The sequence below is a fragment of the Pelobates fuscus genome, chromosome 6 (assembly GCF_036172605.1).
Source record: "Pelobates fuscus isolate aPelFus1 chromosome 6, aPelFus1.pri, whole genome shotgun sequence".
Taxonomy (NCBI): domain Eukaryota; kingdom Metazoa; phylum Chordata; class Amphibia; order Anura; family Pelobatidae; genus Pelobates; species Pelobates fuscus.
In genome coordinates, this window is record NC_086322.1 from 298438837 (window position 1) to 298458134 (window position 19298).

The following is a 19298-nucleotide window of genomic DNA, read 5'->3' on the forward strand; positions in this document are numbered from 1 at the left end:
CTCACCATCACCCCCCTCACACTATCACCCGCCATACACACAACACACTTCAGTCTCAGACAAAAACGCAAACAGTGGGGCCTCATGTTTGAGTTTCGCCTAAGGCCTCATAAACTCTAGAGCCGCCTCTGCTACACACTTTATGAAAAAGTCTTTATTTTTTGCTTCCCTTAAAGCGGCACTGTCATGCCGAACTTACCTTTCACCTCTCTCAGGATCTGTTCATTTCTTCCTGTCTGCTCTAGTTTTCTTTAAAACTTAAGAAAAAGTAGGGGCTATTTCTCTTATGGAGGTTTCCTACACCGTGACCAGCGGAGGAGCAAAGTGTGCTTCGTTACCGGTGGTCACAGACATTTTCCCACAATCCTTACCTTTCCTCCCTGTTCCCGCGACGCATCCTGTCACTTAGACAGGATGCCGGCAAAACTGCTGAATTGCGTTCTAACAGTTTCTCCATTCGTCTTAGAACGCAATTCGGGACTTTGTTCGTATCGGAATTTCATTCAAATGAATAAAAAACTCTGATCCTATTCATTGCCGCAGCTGCATCATGCAGCCGCTTAGTAGATAACTCCCTAATTCCCATGGTATCAGGGAGCTATCTACCAAAAGGCTGAAAGAAAGAAATTGGTGTTTCAGCAACATTTACTAATACTAAGTATATATTACTTAGTATTAGTAAATTCAGCCCCTACTCGCTATACCGCTAGTAGGGGCATGTCTAGTAAACAGCCTGTGGCTGCTTATTGTTAAAAGAAACAAAAAAGCCAGAGTACAGGTACCCTAAAGGATAATGGGGTGGACGTGGACCTATTTTCTCCCCCCCAGCCCCCACCCCTGAGCAGTGGGTGGGGGCAATAATGGACAATCGGGGGTTGGGGGACCTACTGTCCTCCCCCACCGGCCCCCACCTCTGCGCGATGGGTGGGGGCCATTAATCACAATGGGGGAAGACCTACTGTCCTCCCCCCCTGGCCCCCACCCCTGAGCGGTGGGTCAGGGCCATAAAGATAATTGGGGGGGCGTACCTACTGTCCTCCCCCCCGGCCCCCACCCCTGATCGGTGGGTGGGGGCCATAAAGATAATGAGGGGGTACCTACTGTCCTCACCCCGGCCCCCACCCCTGTGTGGTGGGTGGGGGCCATAAATACAATGGGGGGGACCTACTGTCTTCCCCCCAGTCCCCACCCTTGAGTGGTGGGTGGGGGCCATAAGGATAATGAGGGGGTGGACCTACTGTCCTCCCCTCTGGCCCCCACCACTGAGCGGTGGGTGAGGGCCATAAAGATAATGAGGTGGGACCTACTGTCCTCCCTACCCGGCCCCACCCCTGGGCGGCGGGGGGCCGTCCTCCCCCGGCCCCCACCACTGAGCGGTGGGTGAGGGCCATAAAGATAATGAGGGGGGGAACCTACTGTCCTCCCCCCACCCCTGCGCGGTGGGTGGCGGCCATAAATTACAATGGGGGGACCTACTGTCCTCCCCCCCGGCCCCCCACCCTTGAGCGGTGGGTGGGGGCCATAAAGATAATGAGGGGGGACCTTCTGTCCTCCCCCCCTGGCCCCCACCCTTGAGCGGTGGGTGGGGGCCATAATGAGGGGGGGGACCTTCTCTCCTCCCGGCCCCCACCCCTGCGCGGTGGGTGGGGGACATAAAGATAATAGTGAGGGGGGAATAAAATAACTAACCTGTAAGGAAAAATTAAACTTACCATTTGACGTCTTCTTTTTCTAAAATCTTAATTTTTCAGCCCCAAAAAAGGCCAAATAAAAAACCTGAGCGCAAACAATAAAACCAGACGGAAAAAAAAACCAGAGCGCAAAAAAAATAATCCTTCTTCACCCATGGAGGGCTCCGCGCAGACTGAGCTCTGCAGGGCGGGGGAAGGATTGCCCCGCCCTGCAATTAGGCTAAGAACACTCTGATTGTTAGCTTGATATCCAATCACAGTGCTCTGTGTCATTTTACACAGCGTGGGAAAGTTATTTGGAATTTTCCCACGCTGTGTAATTTGACTCATAACACTCTGATTGGTGGGCTTGGACCAATCAGAGTGCTCTTTGTCATTTTACACAGCGTGGGGGTGGGGGCCGAATAGGCTGCTCACTGTTTAGTAGACATGCCCCTACTCGCGGTATAGCGAGTAGGGGTATTCAGGAGATTTTAATCTCCCTTATGCTATTATGGAGGTCATATAGACCCCCATAGAGTCAGGAAGGACATGGGGGGGGGGGGCTTTGGAAGTGGCTGGGAGCACTGCTCCCTGCCGCTTCTATCTTTACATATTACAATGAGGGAGCTGTGCGCCGGTAGCTCCCTCCTTGTAATAAACCGAACAAACAAACGAACACTGATATTCAGTGTTTGTTCGTCTGAAATTTCTAGCCATCTTTCTGACGAATTAATGAATAGATGAAATTCCTGTTTGCATGCCCAAGTGTGTAACTGGGCATGTGCGGGAATCTCACAGCACTATCTAGTGTGGGCAGATGACGTGTCCCACAGGGACTTCCTCTACCCACACAAAGATGGCAGCGCCCTGAATATAGATTGGGGCAGAAAATAAAGATTAAAAGTAGGTAATATGGGAGCTTAGGGACATTTGGGGGTGACTAAGGGGTCAATTAGATGTAGTGAAGTTGGGAGGGGGGTTATAAAAAAAACGGGATTCGGCCATGACAGTGCCGTTTTAATGTACCGAATGTATATTTTAGAATTTCTTATCTTCTGCTCTATCAATTGACTGCAAGAGCCTGCAGCAGCTTCGTGTGTATGTGAATAAAGTAAACACATTGCGCTGTAAGATTAAATTGCTAAATAATTTTTTTTTTTCATGTAGTCTGTGTGATACTGAGCCAGTGGCTAGGGCTACATAAATTGCGTGATTTAACTCCTAAATATCAGAGAATTTAGCAGTGAAACTGCAGGGGCATGATCTATACACCAAAACTACTTCATTAAGCTAAAGTTGTTTTGTGGAATCTAATTTAAACATTAGTTTTTTTATGAGACTTGTGAAACTTGCAAAACAACCCTTCCCTTTATAATTTTTGTACACTGTGTTGTGTTAAACTCAGGTTCCTGATAGAAAAGGAGATTTTGCGTATCATGACAATAATACCTGCATCACCCTTTTACTTGTCTTTATCTCAGTATTGCACGTTCTTCTTTTTATTACTTGTCATTAGACATTCCACAATGTAGTATGATCCCCTCAGGACTGAACAAACAATACATCTAATAAGATCATAATAACAAGGGATTTAGCCAACTTTCAAAAGGGAAAAACAGGCTGGACTTAGAGATCCATCACTTTCTGTGTCTGTCACAGCTCGCTAATAACACCTACATCTAATTAATTTAACGTGTCAAGCTCCTATGAAAGTATATTTGAAGAGCTATCAAATAAGTGAGAATGCCACAATTTATATATAAATATATATTTAATACATCTCACTGTTCTTTGCTTACAAACTGCAGTAGAAGAGTATATCTTGACTTTAACATGCTGGAGCAAATACAGAAAAAAGTAACAGAACAAAGTAACCCGAAGGAATTCCCTCTGCTAGTATTAGTACTGTTATTATCAGCAAATAGATTGTTGAAACTGTAAAGAGCGACAACATCAAAACACTGAATATACATGTAATGGGACAATGTTATGTAAGGTGGTTTCATGTTTTCTTCTCTAAATGACAGACTTCAAGCAAACCTGACTCATCTTTTTAACAATGTCATGTTCCACACCCCCATTAGTTGACCCATATTTCGTTTTACAGAAAGAAACATAAGAACTATTCTTCCTTATGTAAATTCCCAAGGTTGACAAAGGGTGGAGTATTCCTCAAGTCATTTACTGCATTAGCCTTATACACATCCTGAGCATTCTTCAATTCCTTTACTGTGTTAGCCTTATACACATCCTGAGCATTCTTCACTCATTTACTGTGTTAGCCTTATACACATCCTGAGCATTCTTCACTCCTTTACTGTGTTAGCCTTATACACATCCTGAGCATTCTTCAATTCATTTACTCCGTTAGCCTTATACACATCCCGAGCATTCTTCACTCCTTTACTGTGTTAGCCTTATACACATCCTGAGCATTCTTCACTCCTTTACTGTGTTAGCCTTATACACATCCTGAGCATTCTTCAATTCATTTACTCCGTTAGCCTTATACACATCCCGAGCATTCTTCAATTCCTTTACTTTGTTAGCCTTATACAAATCCTGAGCATTCTTCAATTTCTTTACTTTGTTAGCCTTATACACATCCCAAGCATTCTTCCATTCCTTTACTGGGTTAGCCTTATACACATCCCAAGCATTCTTCAATTCCTTTACTGGGTTAGCCTTATACACATCCTGAGCATTCTTCAATTCCTTTACTGTGTTAGCCTTATACACATTCTGAGCAATCTTCAATTCCTTTACTGTGTTAGCCTTTTACACATCCTGAGCATTCTTCAATTACTTTACTGTGTTAGCCTTATACACATTCCGAGCATTCTTTAATTAATTTACTGTGTTAGCCTTATACACATCCCAAGCATTCTTCAATTCCTTAACTTTGTTAGCCTTATACACATTCTGAGCATTCTTCAATTCCTTTACTGTGTTACCCTTATACACATCCTGAGCATTCTTCAATTCATTTTCTGTGTTAGCCTTATACACATCATGAGCATTCTTCAATTCGTTTACTGCGTTAGCCTTATACACATCCTGAGCATTCTTCAATTCATTTACTCCGTTAGCCTTATACACATCCCGAGCATTCTTCAATTCCTTTACTTTGTTAGTCTTATACACATCCTGAGCATTATTCAATTTCTTTACTTTGTTAGCCTTATACACATCCCAAGCATTCTTCAATTCCTTTACTGGGTTAGCCTTATACACATCCCAAGCATTCTTCAATTCCTTTACTGTGTTAGCCTTATACACATTCTGAACATTCTTCAATTCCTTTACTGTGTTAGCCTTATACACATCCCGAGCATTCTTCAATTCCTTTACGGTGTTAGCCTTATACACATTCTGAGCATTCTTCAATTCCTTTACTGTGTTAGCCTTATACACATCCTGAGCATTCTTCAATTCATTTTCTGTGTTAGCCTTATACACATCATGAGCATTCTTCAATTTGTTTACTGCGTTAGCCTTATACACATCATGAGAATTCTTCAATTCATTTACTCTGTTAGCCTTATACACATCCCGAGCATTCTTCATTTCCTTTACTTTGTTAGCCTTATACACATCCCAAGCATTCTTCAATTCCTTTACTGGGTTAGCCTTATACACATCCCAAGCATTCTTCAATTCCTTTACGGTGTTAGCCTTATACACATTCTGAGCATTCTTAAATTCCTTTACTGTGTTAGCCTTATACACATCCTGAGCATTCTTCAATTCCTTTACTGTGTTAGCCTTATACACATCCTGAGCATTCTTCCATTAATTTACTGTGTTAGCCTTATACACATCCTGAGCATTCTTTAATTCCTTAACTGTGTTAGCCTTATACACATTCTGAGCATTCTTCAATTCCTTAACTGTGTTAGCCTTATACACATTCTGAGCATTCTTCAATTCCTTCACTGTGCAACCCTTATACACATCCTAAGCATTCTTCAATTCATTTTCTGTTTTAGCCTTATACACATCATGAGCATTCTTCAATTCATTTACTGCGTTAGCCTTATACACATCATGAGGATTCTTCAATTCGTTTACTGCGTTAGTCTTATACACATCCCGAGCATTCTTCACTCCTTTACTGTGTTAGCCTTATACACATCCTGAGCATTCTTCACTCCTTTACTGTGTTAGCCTTATACACATCCTGAGCATTCTTCACTCATTTACTGTGTTAGCCTTATACACATCCTGAGCATTCTTCACTCCTTTACTGTGTTAGCCTTATACACATCCTGAGCATTCTTCAATTCATTTACTGTGTTAGCCTTATACACATTCTGAGCAATCTTCAATTCCTTTACTGTGTTAGCCTTTTACACATCCTGAGCATTCTTCAATTCCTTTACTGTGTTAGCCTTATACACATTCCGAGCATTCTTTAATTCATTTACTGTGTTAGCCTTATACACATCCCAAGCATTCTTCAATTCCTTAACTTTGTTAGCCTTATACACATTCTGAGCATTCTTCAATTCCTTTACTGTGTTACCCTTATACACATCCTGAGCATTCTTCAATTCATTTTCTGTGTTAGCCTTATACACATCATGAGCATTCTTCAATTCGTTTACTGCGTTAGCCTTATACACATCCTGAGCATTCTTCAATTAATTTACTCCGTTAGCCTTATACACATCCCGAGCATTCTTCAATTCCTTTACTTTGTTAGTCTTATACACATCCTGAGCATTATTCAATTTCTTTACTTTGTTAGCCTTATACACATCCCGAGCATTCTTCAATTCCTTTACTGTGTTAGCCTTATACACATTCTGAGCATTCTTCAATTCCTTTACTGTGTTAGCCTTATACACATCCTGAGCATTCTTCAATTCATTTTCTGTGTTAGCCTTATACACATCATGAGCATTCTTCAATTTGTTTACTGCGTTAGCCTTATACACATCATGAGAATTCTTCAATTCATTTACTCTGTTAGCCTTATACACATCCCGAGCATTCTTCATTTCCTTTACTTTGTTAGCCTTATACACATCCCAAGCATTCTTCAATTCCTTTACTGGGTTAGCCTTATACACATCCCAAGCATTCTTCAATTCTTTTACTCCTTTAGCCTTATACATATCACAAGCTTTCTTCAATTTCTTTGCTGGGCTAGCCTTACACACATCCTGAGCATTCTTTATGTGTTAGCATTGTACACACCATATTCATTCTTTAATTCGAATGCTATTTCCACTAGAACGTTCTTCTAATATTACCTGTTAATCACACGCTTTCCTTCTGCCTGGTGGAATCCTTATAATCTTAGCTAGTGACCAAAGTACAGGCTATGTGCAGACCAGACCCCTTCTCCTGAATGTTCACAAGGCTTTTTTATCCTTCGTTCTCTGTCCGTGGAGCATTAACCGCTCAATGTTGGAGCAATTTAAATAGTTCAGTAGTTTAGCTCGGTTAATTACATTAGCCAATTTGAGAGCTTGAGTTCATTAATGCAAGGACAACTAGCAATTAAATACAATGATTTAATTCTGTGAACAGTTCTCAGTACAAGCCCTGGATGAAGAGTAAATTCAGAGAAGGTGAAGCCAAAGATTCTTCCCCTGTTTCATCTCTGGGCATTAAAACTTTTTCACTGTTTGACCCATAGGCAAGAGCATCTCAGCATTTGATAAATCATTTTGTGATATTTATTCCAGATCAAAGTTACACATGATCATTGCTGAAATAATGAAACACACTTTTAAAAATATATATTTCAGAGATATATTGAGACAGTGTAGATTGCTTATGTACTATTTATATGTGTTAGCTGCCATAAAGGATTTATAATATAAACATGGGAATCCCTCAGTATAATTTTTCCCTCAGTATAGCTGGTCCCAGACACAGAGTTTGGAGATTTTCTGAGACTAGTTTCCTGAAGAAATACTTACGTAGGGCTATTTTGCTAAATTCAAATTCAACCAAGATTCAAACAAGCATCTATCCGTTTTTGTACATCTAGTAACTGAGGCTGTTGGAAAAGTTTCTTTGCTATGCTGCTTCCTGACCCACTATCCTATTGTGTAGGTTATAAAATGGGTAGCTATTTCTGTCTGTTGGAAAAGATAATCTTTTTCATAAATACTGATGTAATCAGGGCCGCCACCAGAAATTTGGGGGCCCCTGACAAAGCACAAGGTCTGGGCCCCCCTCCCCGCTACCCATCCTCCCGGCGCGCCCACAGGACTCTTACCTAGTCCGCAGACAATGATGCAGGACTGAATGTGGTGTGTATAGTGGAAGTGAATTAAAATGTGTGTAATGGATGTAGTGTTTGTGTGTATTAGATACTGTTTGTGCAGTGAATGCAGAGTGTGTGTTTGTGTAGCGGATGCAGTGTGTGTAGTGGATGTAGTGTGTGTTTGTGTAGTGGATGTAGTTTTTGTGTGTACTAGATGCAATGTGTTTAGTGGATGTAGTGTGTGTATTAGACACAGTGTCTCTGTATAGTGAATGCAGAATGTTTAAATGTGCGGTGGGTGTAGTGTGTGTACTGTGAATACAGGATGTTTGTGTAGTGGATGCTGTGTGTATAGTTAATGCAGAGTGTGTGTCAGTTTAGTGAATGCAGAGTGTGTGTTAGTGTAATAAATGCAAAGTGTGTGTGTCAGTGTAGTGAATGCAGAGTGTGTGTGTCAGTGTAGTGAATGCAGAGTGTGTGTGTCAGTGTAATGAATGCAGTGTGTGTGTTAGTGTAGTGGATGCAGAGTGTGTGTCAGTGTAGTGAATACAGTATGTGTGTGTCAGTGTAGTGAATGCAGTGTGTGTGTGTTAGTGTAGTGGATGCAGAGTGTGTTAGTGTAGTGGATGCAGAGTGTGTGTTAGTGTAATGAATGCAGTGTGTGTGTTAGTGAAGTGAATGCAGTGTGTGTGTTAGTGAAGTGAATGCAGTGTGTGTGTTAGTGAAGTGAATGCAGTGTGTGTGTTAGTGTAGTGGATGCAGTGTGTGTGGATGCAGTGTGTGTGTTAGTGTAGTGGATGCAGTGTGTGTGATAGTGTAGTGAATACAGTGTGTGTGTTAGTGTAGTGAATACAGTGTGTTAGTGTAGTGAATACAGTGTGTTAGTGTAGTGGATGCAGTGTGTGTGTTAGTGAAGTGAATGTAGTGTGTGTTAATATAGTTGATGCAGTGTGTGTGTTAGTGTAGTGAATACAGTGTGTGTGTTAGTGTAGTGGATGCAGAGTGTGTCAGTGTAGTGAATACAGTGTGTGTTAGTGTAGTGGATGCAGAGTGTGTCAGTGTAGTGAATACAGTGTGTGTTAGTGTAGTGGATGCAGTGGATGTGTTAGTGTAGTGGATGCAGAGTGTGTCAGTGTAGTGAATACAGTGTGTGTTAGTGTAGTGGATGCAGTGTGTGTGTCAGTGTAGTTAATGCAGTGTGTGTGTGTTAGTGTAATGAATGCAGTGTGTGTTAGTGCAGTGAATACAGTGTGTGTTAGTGTAATGAATACAGTGTGTGTGTTAGTGTAATGAATACAGTGTGTGTTAGTGTAGTGGATGCAGTGTGTGTTAGTGTAGTGAATACAGTGTGTGTGTTAGTGTAGTGGATGCAGTGTGTGTTAGTGTAGTGAATACAGTGTGTGTCTTAGTGTAGTGAATACAGTTTGTTAGTGAAGTGGATGCAGTGTGTGTGTTAGTGAAGTGAATGTAGTGTGTGTTAATGTAGTGGATGCAGAGTGTGTCAGTATAGTGAATACAGTGTGTGTTAGTGTAGTGGATGCAGTGTGTGTGTTAGTGTAGTGGATGCAGTGTGTGTTAGTGTAGTGAATGCAGTGTGTGTGTCAGTGTAGTGAATGCAGTGTGTGTGTCAGTGTAGTGAATGCAGTGTGTGTGTGTTAGTGCAATGAATGCAGTGTGTTAGTACAGTGAATGCAGTGTGTGTCAGTGTAGTGAATGCAGTGTGTGTGTTAGTGCAGTGAATGCAGTGTGTTTGTGTTAGTGTAGTGAATGCAGTGTGTGTGTTAGTGTAGTGAATTCAGAATGTGTCAGTGTAGTGAATACAGTGTGTGTGTTAGTGTAATGAATACAGTGTGTGTGTTAGTGTAATGAATGCAGATTGTGTGTTAGTGCATTGAATGCAGTGTGTGTTAGTGTAATGGATGCAGTGTGTGTGTTAGTGTTGTGGATGCCGTGTGTGTGTGTTAGTGTTGTGGATGCAGTGTGTGTGTTAGTGTAATGGATGCAGTGTGTGTGTTAGTGTTGTGGATGCAGTGTGTGTGTCAGTGTAGTGAATGCAGTGTGTGTGTCAGTGTAGTGAATGCAGTGTGTGTGTGTTAGTGCAATGAATGCAGTGTGTTAGTACAGTGAATGCAGTGTGTGTGTCAGTGTAGTGAATGCAGTGTGTGTGTTAGTGCAGTGAATGCAGTGTGTTTGTGTTAGTGTAGTGAATGCAGTGTGTGTGTTAGTGTAGTGAATTCAGAATGTGTCAGTGTAGTGAATACAGTGTGTGTGTTAGTGTAATGAATACAGTGTGTGTGTTAGTGTAATGAATGCAGATTGTGTGTTAGTGCATTGAATGCAGTGTGTGTTAGTGTAGTGAATACAGTGTGTGTGTCAGTGTAGTGAATGCAGTGTGTGTGTTAGTGTAATGAATGCAGTGTGTGTGTTAGTGTTGTGGATGCAGTGTGTGTTAGTGTAATGAATGCAGAGTGTGTGTTAGTGTTGTGGATGCAGTGTGTGTGTTAGTGTTGTGGATGCAGTGTGTGTGTTAGTGTAATGAATGCAGTGTGTGTTAGTGTAGTGAATACAGTGTGTGTTAGTGTAGTGAATACAGTGTGTGTTAGTGTAGTGAATACAGTGTGTGTGTCAGTGTAGTGAATGCAGTGTGTGTGTTAGTGTAATGAATGCAGTGTGTGTGTTAGTGTTGTGGATGCAGTGTGTGTTAGTGTAATGAATGCAGAGTGTGTGTTAGTGTTGTGGATGCAGTGTGTGTGTTAGTGTAGGGAATGCAGTGTGTGTGTTAGTGTAGTGAATACAGTCTGTTAGTGTAATGAATGCAGAGTGTGTTTTAATGTAGTGGATGCAGTGTGTGTGTTAGTGTAGTGAAAACAGCGTGTTAGTGTAATGAATGCAGAGTGTGTGTTAGTGAAGTGGATGCAGTGTGTGTGTGTTAGTGTGTTTACTAGTGTATGTATGTAATGTAATGAAAGTTATTCCCCCCTCCCTGTTTCTTACCGGGTTCAGGGAGTGGGGAAGATTCTTTGATTCCTGGTGGTCCGGTCTGTTGCCATTGTGGGCCCCCCCCCCCCCCCCCCCCCCGGCTCCCTGTATTTGCAAAGGGGGCCCAGCGGACTGCAGGAGCACTTTCCAGTATTTCCCTGTCTCTCACTCCCGCGAGATGGGGTGCGCGCGTTGCGCGGAGCGTTGCCGCGGCTGCACATATATATAGCGATGATCGAGTGTAATTGTGGGGCCCTGGACTGCCAAAGCAGTCCGGGCCCCCCAGGACCGCCGGGCCCGTGACAACCGTCACGGTTGTCACCCCCTGATGGCGGCCCTGGATGTAATGTCAAACAGTGGGGGATGGGCTTATGCCGATATTTATAAGTGGAATAAATGGAGTCTCCTCCCATCAGGTCCTATGTAGTATTTAATTGTCAGCTACTGAATATTGAGTTCCTTTACTGAAAAGCAATAAAACAGTTATTCACAAAAAAAGAGTCTCCTTACACCATAATCTATGCTGGAACCATGGGTAGTTACTGTGCTAGGATGCGGATGGTGGCCACAGCAGTGATAGAAAAGAACATGTTTAACTTAGTCATGTTGCCATGTGGCAGTAGGACAGGGCCACAAACTGGAATCAGAAGTACTGGAAGAGGTATTTGTGCACAATTTTCCCCTGATACTCCACAGGGATAATATGGCAAAATTTAGATAATTGTAAATGTAGAGGTAATACATTTGGACAAGCCACTGGAAGAGATATAACTGCATACTAAAATGCAAACCAAATGCGCATGTGGGATAATGAGTTGTATTGCTCTGAGGTCAAATTTGCAGAAAAATGTTAAAAAGTTAAGTTCTTTTTATTTATTTTTTTATTTTTGTAGTGCATAGTTTAACAGACATGCTTGCATTAACAATTCAGATGATTATATATCACAATGAAAGATAGTAATGATAACATGAAAAGTCAAGAATACTGCACTTGGGACAGCGGGGGGACGAAGAACACTATGTGACAGGGGAGGTGGGAAGAACACTATGTGACAGGGGAGGTGGGAAGAACACTATGGGACACAGGAGGTGGGAAGAACACTATGGGACAGGGGAGGAGGGAAAGAGCACTATGGGACAGGGGAGGGGGGAAGAAAACTATGGGATAAGGGGGGAAGAACACCATGGGACAGGGGAGGGGAGAAAGAACACCATGGGACAGGGGAGGGGGGAAAGAACACTATGGGACGGGGGAGGTGGGAAGAACACTATGGGACGGGGGAGGTGGGAAGAACACTATGGGACGGGGGAGGTGGGAAGAACACTATGGGACAGGGGAGGGGGGAAGAACACTGGGATAAGGGGGGGAAAGAACACTATGGGATAAGGGGGGGAAAGAACACTATGGGATAAGGGGGGAAAGAACACTATGGGATAAGGGGGGGGAGAACACTATGGGATAAGGGGGGAGAACACTATGGGATAAGGGGGGGAGAACACTATGGGATAGGGGGGGAGAACACTATGGGACAGGGGAGGGGGGAAAGAACACTATGGGACGGGGGGAGAACACTATGGGACGGGATGGGGGAAAGAACACTATGGGATAGGGGATGAGGAGAAAAGAACACTATGGGACAAGGGACGGGGGGAGAACACTATGGGACAGGGGATGGGGGAAAGAACACTATGGGACAGGGGATGAGGAGAAAAGAACACTATGGGACAGGGGAGATGGAAAGAACACTATGGGAGAGAGTAGAGGGGAGAAAAGAACACTATGGGACGGGGGAGGAGAAAAGAACACTATGGGACAGGGGATGGGGAAGAACACTATGGGACAGGGGATGGGGAAGAACACTATGGGACAGGGGATGGGGAAGAACACTATGGGACAGGGGATGGGGAAGAACACTATGGGACAGGGGACGGAGGAAGAACACTATGGGACTGCGGAGGAGGGGGGAAAGAACACTAGAGGGGGGAGAGAGGAACATTAAGTGGGAGGGGGCACCGGAAGAAAAATGAGAAGGGAAGATTTTCATATTAGATTAATTAAATTATATTAATAAAATTATAGGAAATACACTTTTTAAAAATCATTTGGGGAAAAAAATCAATTTCGGTTTTCGGCAAAGGGCATCACGAAGTTTCGGTTTCGGACCAGAATTTTCATTTCGGTGCATCCCTATTCAGTACTGTGACAGTAGTCACCATCACCAGGAGTTTCAGACGAACACTTTATGTACGACCATGGACTACTCCTATGTCTTAGTCACCCTGTGCTGATTATATATGTATGGTGTGTATTGTAGTTTCATTCTTAGATGTTATGTGTGTTCTCCTGTCCTGCTGATGCTTGCTACCAACTAGGTGGATTTGACTATGGAGCCTGTATAGTACCCTCTGTTGGTAGCAACAGCAATATGCACTACTTGAATAGCAAGGCTTGTTAATTTGCATATTACTAATTTTGCAGGCCAGAGAGATGTTTTGTGTTAATTATTGTCTTCCCCACTTTATAAATAAGTTCCTGTATGTTGCCTGATAAGATTTGGTTAATGGTAGTTTATTGAAGTTGTCTCAGCAATTTAAATGCAAAGAGGCCAGTCCAGAGTAAAAATAAAGCTGTGTATGTTAGTTCATTATGGAAATGTGTGTTCTTTGTGGATTTTTCGGAAAGTACTGAGGCTTGACCCTAGCTAACATCATTTTATATATTTATTTCTGTTTTTCCATTATGTTTGATTTTGCCTGTCTGAAGAATTTCGTGAGCGTTCAGCTGCTGAAGCAGCAGGGTGTGATTGAACCATAGAGTGTTCAGGCATATCCCAATCCAACATCCAGTAAGCCCAAGCCGGACTGTAGCTGTATTCCGTGATATTTCAGTTATATGTTGCTCAGCCCCAGCTATGACCACAGCAGAATGTTACGTGATTGATGTCTTCATGAGATGTGTTTTAAAATTTATTTAAAGGAACACTATAGACTCAGTTACAATACATCTCATTTAAGTGGTCTGGGTGCAGTGTCCCTGTCTCCTTGGCACTGCAATGTAAAACATCTATTAGAGAAACGGCAATGTTTACATTGCAGGGTTAAGACTGCCTCTACTGGCTATCTACCAGAGAGCTACAAGAGGTGCTTCCTGAATTTACAAGGAGTTTAACTCCATAAAACAACACTGGACATTTTCACACCCAAGGTTTAGACCTCATTCCAAAACTAACTAAACCAAGCGCAAGAGAAGTATGAATCCCACATCAGGGCATACAGTATCATCAAGCTTGATTTTCTGAAGAGCAGTTCAAGTGTTCACCTGGCATAATAGGGGAATTATTGTACTCCCTGTGAAGGTGTAGATAATGCTGCTCTGTCTAATACTGCAAGAAGGAGGAACATAGGGTAGCCTGAGCTGGAGGACCTGGAAGAGGATGATGAAGATACTGTAGGGCAGTGGTTCCCAACCTTTTTTCACTTGAGTACCCCATTGCAGCCCATTTCCATAAATTGTACCCCTCATATTAGCAAAATGTTTGTTATTAATATAGTTGCTGTTATTTCAAATGTATATGTTTTTCTCTGCCCAAGGCTCTCCCTGCTCCACCTCTGCCCTAGGCTCTCCCTTCTTCTCCTCAGACCCAGGCTTCCCTGCTTCACTTCGGCCCTACTCAACCTCGGCCCCAGACTGCCCCTGCTTCTTCAGTTTCCCCCTGCTTCTCACACATGCAGATACACAGATACAAACACTGACATACATACAGACACACATGCAGATGCACAGACACACAAATACAAACAATGAGACACTCACAGAGATACAGATACACACAATGACACACATGCAGATGCATGGACGCACAGATACAAACACTGACAGATACAGACACAGCTACAATCACTAACACATATGCAGATACACAGACTCAAACATTGACACACATGTAGATACACAGACCCACAGATACAAACACTGGCACACATGTAGATGCACAGACACAGCTGTCCTATGCTCATTTGCACACGCTACAGCAGAATAGGTTTCTGCTCAGCTCCGGTCCTCCCGTCCCACCACCTGTTCCCTCGATCCGCACTTTGTCTCCTTCTCTTGCTTTGCCTCTCACTACAATTTTTAATCTCTTCCTCTCCTCTGGCATTTTCCCTCTACCCTTCAAACATGCAACCGTAACCCCAATTATTATTCTTAATATTATTATCATGATATTTATATAGCGCCATCAAATTCCGCAGCGCTTTACAATGGGTGGACGAACAGACATGTAGTTGTAACCAGACAAGTTGGACACACAGGAACAGAGGGGTTGAGGGCCCTGCTCAATGAGCTTACATGCTAGAGGGAGTGGGATAAAATGACACAAAAAGGTAAGGATAGTATTAGACTAGTGACAGTTGCAGAAGAGGAATCAGTCGGGAGCTATTAACAGTTTAATTTATATGCTTTGTGTATGCATATCTGCAGAGATCCTTGAGAGAGTTGTGGATGCGAGATTGACATCAGAGAGTATGTGGAGGTTTGTACTGTTTGTGTGGTTTCTAAGGATTCCCATAAACTACCATGTGGGTTATTACAACCTATACCGAGTGTTCCATGGTCTCATTTGTCTATGGACTTCATTGTGGAACTCCCGATTTCTAAAGGCTATACCACCATCCTTATGGTGTTTGATCACTTTTCAGAAATGGCACACTTTGTTCCGCTCAAAAAATTACCTTCTTCCCAAGACCTGGTTTATATATTTATATGCGAAATTGTCAGATTACATGGTATTCCACAAAATATTGTGTCAGACAGGGGTTCTCAATTTGTGTCACGATTTTGGAGAGCATTTAACAAACAGTTGGGTAAAGAATTGTCATTTTCATCTTTGTACCATCCTCAAGCTAATGGTGCGGATTTTTGTCAACAACGGTCGTCATTCTACTGTTCTTCCTGCAGTGTTCTCCGACACTGCTATTCCTGCTCTGGATGAACATCTTGCATGTATACGTGAGACTTGGACTAAGGTCCACACGGCTCTTGAAACTGCTGCAGCTCGTTTCAAATTTCATGCTGATAAGCGGCGTGGTGCCAACCCTGTTTACCCAGGTGGGTGATCGGGTATGGCTCTCCTCGCAAAATAATAAAACTCAAGGATAGCATGAAGTTTCACCCAGGTTTATTGGTCCCTTTCGAATTGTTCGGAGAATCAATCCTGTTTCACATTCTCTTGCACTTCCTACCTCCTTGCATATACCTAATTCATGTATCTTATGCTTAAGCCTCTTATCTGCAATATGTATACTGTCTATTTTGGTTAGGGCTGCTATGCTGCTGCGGTTGCGGTTTTAATAGGAGACTCACCTTCGCCCATATCAAAGATGGTGTCAACATGTGTGCGACGTCACGTCATAGACGAGCACGCATGTTTTGGGGTCAGAGGCCAGAGACAAACAATTACAGCCTCAAAAGGGTTATTTAAACCAGAACTACCTTTTGGTCAGTGCCCTGTCATGGTTTCCACTAGCTGGTTATCCGAGAGTGTGTTCCTGATCGTGTTTTTCTTTTCTTTTTTTACTTTGGCTTCGTTTTGACTTCCCTGATTTCTGGTACCCTTTACTTTTGGCTTTTCCTTATCGCTGTCTCTCATTCTGTGTCCCTGAACTCGGCTAGTTTTCCGACTTTTCTCGGGTACGTTAAGTACGGCCATTCTAAGGTCCGGTAAGACGTTACCCTTAGTTCTAGGGTGTGGATCAATATAATCCTGACAGATACAAATACTGGCACAAATGCAGATACAAACACTGGTACACATACAGATGTATAGACACACAGATAAAAACACTGCCACGCATGCAGATACACAGAAACACAAATACAAACACTGACACACATGCAGTTGCACAGACAAATTGATACACATGCAGATACACAGACACACACACTGACACACAGCTGTACAGACACACAGATACAAGCATTGCCACACATGCAGATCCATGGGCACACAGATACAGACACACACTGACACACATATATATACATACACACTGATACACATACTGATACACATGCAGATACAATGACTCACATACAAAAACTACATACACACTCATACAGACATCCAAAACACGCATAAAGGTAAAAAATTTAGCCATCCTCCAGTTTCTTACTGTGTAGGAGCAGGAGGGTGGCTGCTGTTGACTGGGGCTGGTGGGAGTTGGGGTCTTGCACCTCTCTTGATCCACTCACCCTCCCGCCACCCCCATCCGATGCATCAGTGTCTGTTTGAGCTGGAAGGAAGTGCCTAGCACTCTATCACATCCTCCCAGCAGGTTAAAAGGGGCCCGGTCGTGCCATTAAAGCGCCACAGCGCACGACCGGGCCCTTCGTGACACAAGACCATCAAGTGGCCCAAAGTGCATTGTCCACATGATGGACCAGGGTCTGCACTGCTGCCATTACCGTTTTGGTTTTTTTTTTATTGCGTACCCCCACAGGCACTGGATTGTACCTCTGGAGGTACACGCACCACGGGTTGGGTACCCCTGCTCTAGAGGACTATCGGCCAGTTCTCAGGGAAAATGGAAACTATTTTACCCGTTTTAAAAATAATTTAAAGTATACATACCAGGCCTTTTCATACTCTTTACAAATATGATAATATATGCAAGTATGAATAATACTGATAAAAAAAATACATTTATATGTTTACAAATGTGAATAATTAAATGAAAGCACAGACAAATATAATTCTATTTTAGATGTAAAATCTTCAAATTTAATATAAAATTATAAAAAATGCTGAGAACATGTACATATTGTCAAGTTAACAGAGTAGATTTCATTTTAAAATAGTACGTTTTATTTATTTATTATTATTATTATTATTATTTATAAAGCGCCAACACGTTCTGTAGCGTTCTACAATTGGTGAATGTTCCTTATTTTGAATGTTTTAGCAAAGCACTCCTTATGAAATTTGCTCCTCCCCCCACCCCCTCCCAAAAAAAAAACAAATTAAGTAATACGATTCAGATACATTAAGTTAGTGCAAGCCTATATATTGATGCTTTGGATAAATAATTTTGAAACTCAAAGATATAAAATAAAAGTTTTTTTACAAAGCACAATTTTTTTTTGTATTGTTACAAGTTTACTGATGTCACCATGCATTGTCACTTTAAAATTTGCACATGGTGACATTAGTAAACTAACAAAAAATAAACAACTGTTAGTGTAGCACATGAGAAGATCAGGAGAAAATATCTGCTACAGCGTGGTGGTAAAATACAAAACCTAACCAAAACCAATTATATATTAGAAGAAAAAAAGTGATAAGGACTGACATGGCCTCTTCATTCCAACCTGTCCTCTTTAATGCCATGTGTCACCTCCCCCAGACGAATCGCCTTCAAGTTCTCCATGTATGTGTTGAAAAATCTGATTGTTTGCTGCTACTTCTGATTACATCTTCCTGTGATCTTTTCACCGAGTTCATATGTTCTTTATCTGTCTTCACTCTCCATCTGGACCGACCACTGAGGCTGCCGTTGGGCTCTTAAACTTGCTGAGGGTGCAAAACCACCTGTTGGTTCCACTGGACTGGTGCTGGTTAAGCAGATACAGCTGAAGAATATAAGAGAAGGAGATGAGGTCCACCAAAATGAGCACAAACAGTTCAGCCAGTGCAGGATGAAGTGGGTCTTAACGAAAAAAAATACATCCATATTCAAGGTTTCAGCTGACTGTTCAAAAAAAAAAAAAGAAAAAGGGAATTATCTAGCAGAAGTCAAATAATACAAGAAAAAAAAAAACATGAAAGCCTTCCCTATATCCACCCTACGGAAATAACTTGGACAGTCCGCCCAAACTCGTCTGTGAAACGTCTACATGAAAACATAAAAGTACACCGAAAACAAAAAATCAGACTGCTGATTGGGGGATTTGCCATGATTTACCGTGCAAGGAATTCTCAAGTTCCATTTTTAGTTCAGTCAAATTCACTGGTTAGTAAATATACCTCTGAATATGATTATGTCTGAGCCACAAAGTCAGTCAAATGAGAGAGTTCCCCAAACAGAGTTTGTACATGTGAAAATATAGCTGTTCCATTAGTGTTTAATTACTCCCTTCCAAGTCTGTGAACTGATGGGATCAGTCACATATTGATATCTGTTCTTGTGTTTCATTCCCATGAAGAACATTTACTGATCTTCTCTGGGATTTTAAATTGATTACGTGATAGTCATTAGATTTTAACTGCTCTATAACCAAGTGAATACTCTGTAATTTTATGTCCCATCAGATAATAAAAAGGATTTCATTTATAAGCTCACATCTGCAATGTGGAACGACTCAATAATTAGGAACAATAGAACATTATAGCATAAATTATTTTTGCTTTTAAATTATCAATGATATT

General features: G+C 42.1%; 1 long non-coding RNA gene across 4 annotated transcripts in view; it reads right to left on the minus strand.

Moving 5' to 3' along the window:
• The window catches only part of LOC134615148 (uncharacterized), a 133168-nt gene that overhangs the window by 72192 nt on the left and 41678 nt on the right, over positions 1 to 19298 (minus strand). For 2 of the 4 annotated variants that reach the window (XR_010091285.1, XR_010091284.1), the window contains exon 3: positions 17932 to 18621. The exons of 1 other annotated variant lie outside the window; for it this stretch is intronic. This is a non-coding gene — a long non-coding RNA (uncharacterized LOC134615148). Of the gene's footprint in view, positions 1 to 17931; positions 18622 to 19298 lie in introns of those variants that run through there. One more of the 4 variants, XR_010091287.1, reaches the window with a different exon arrangement.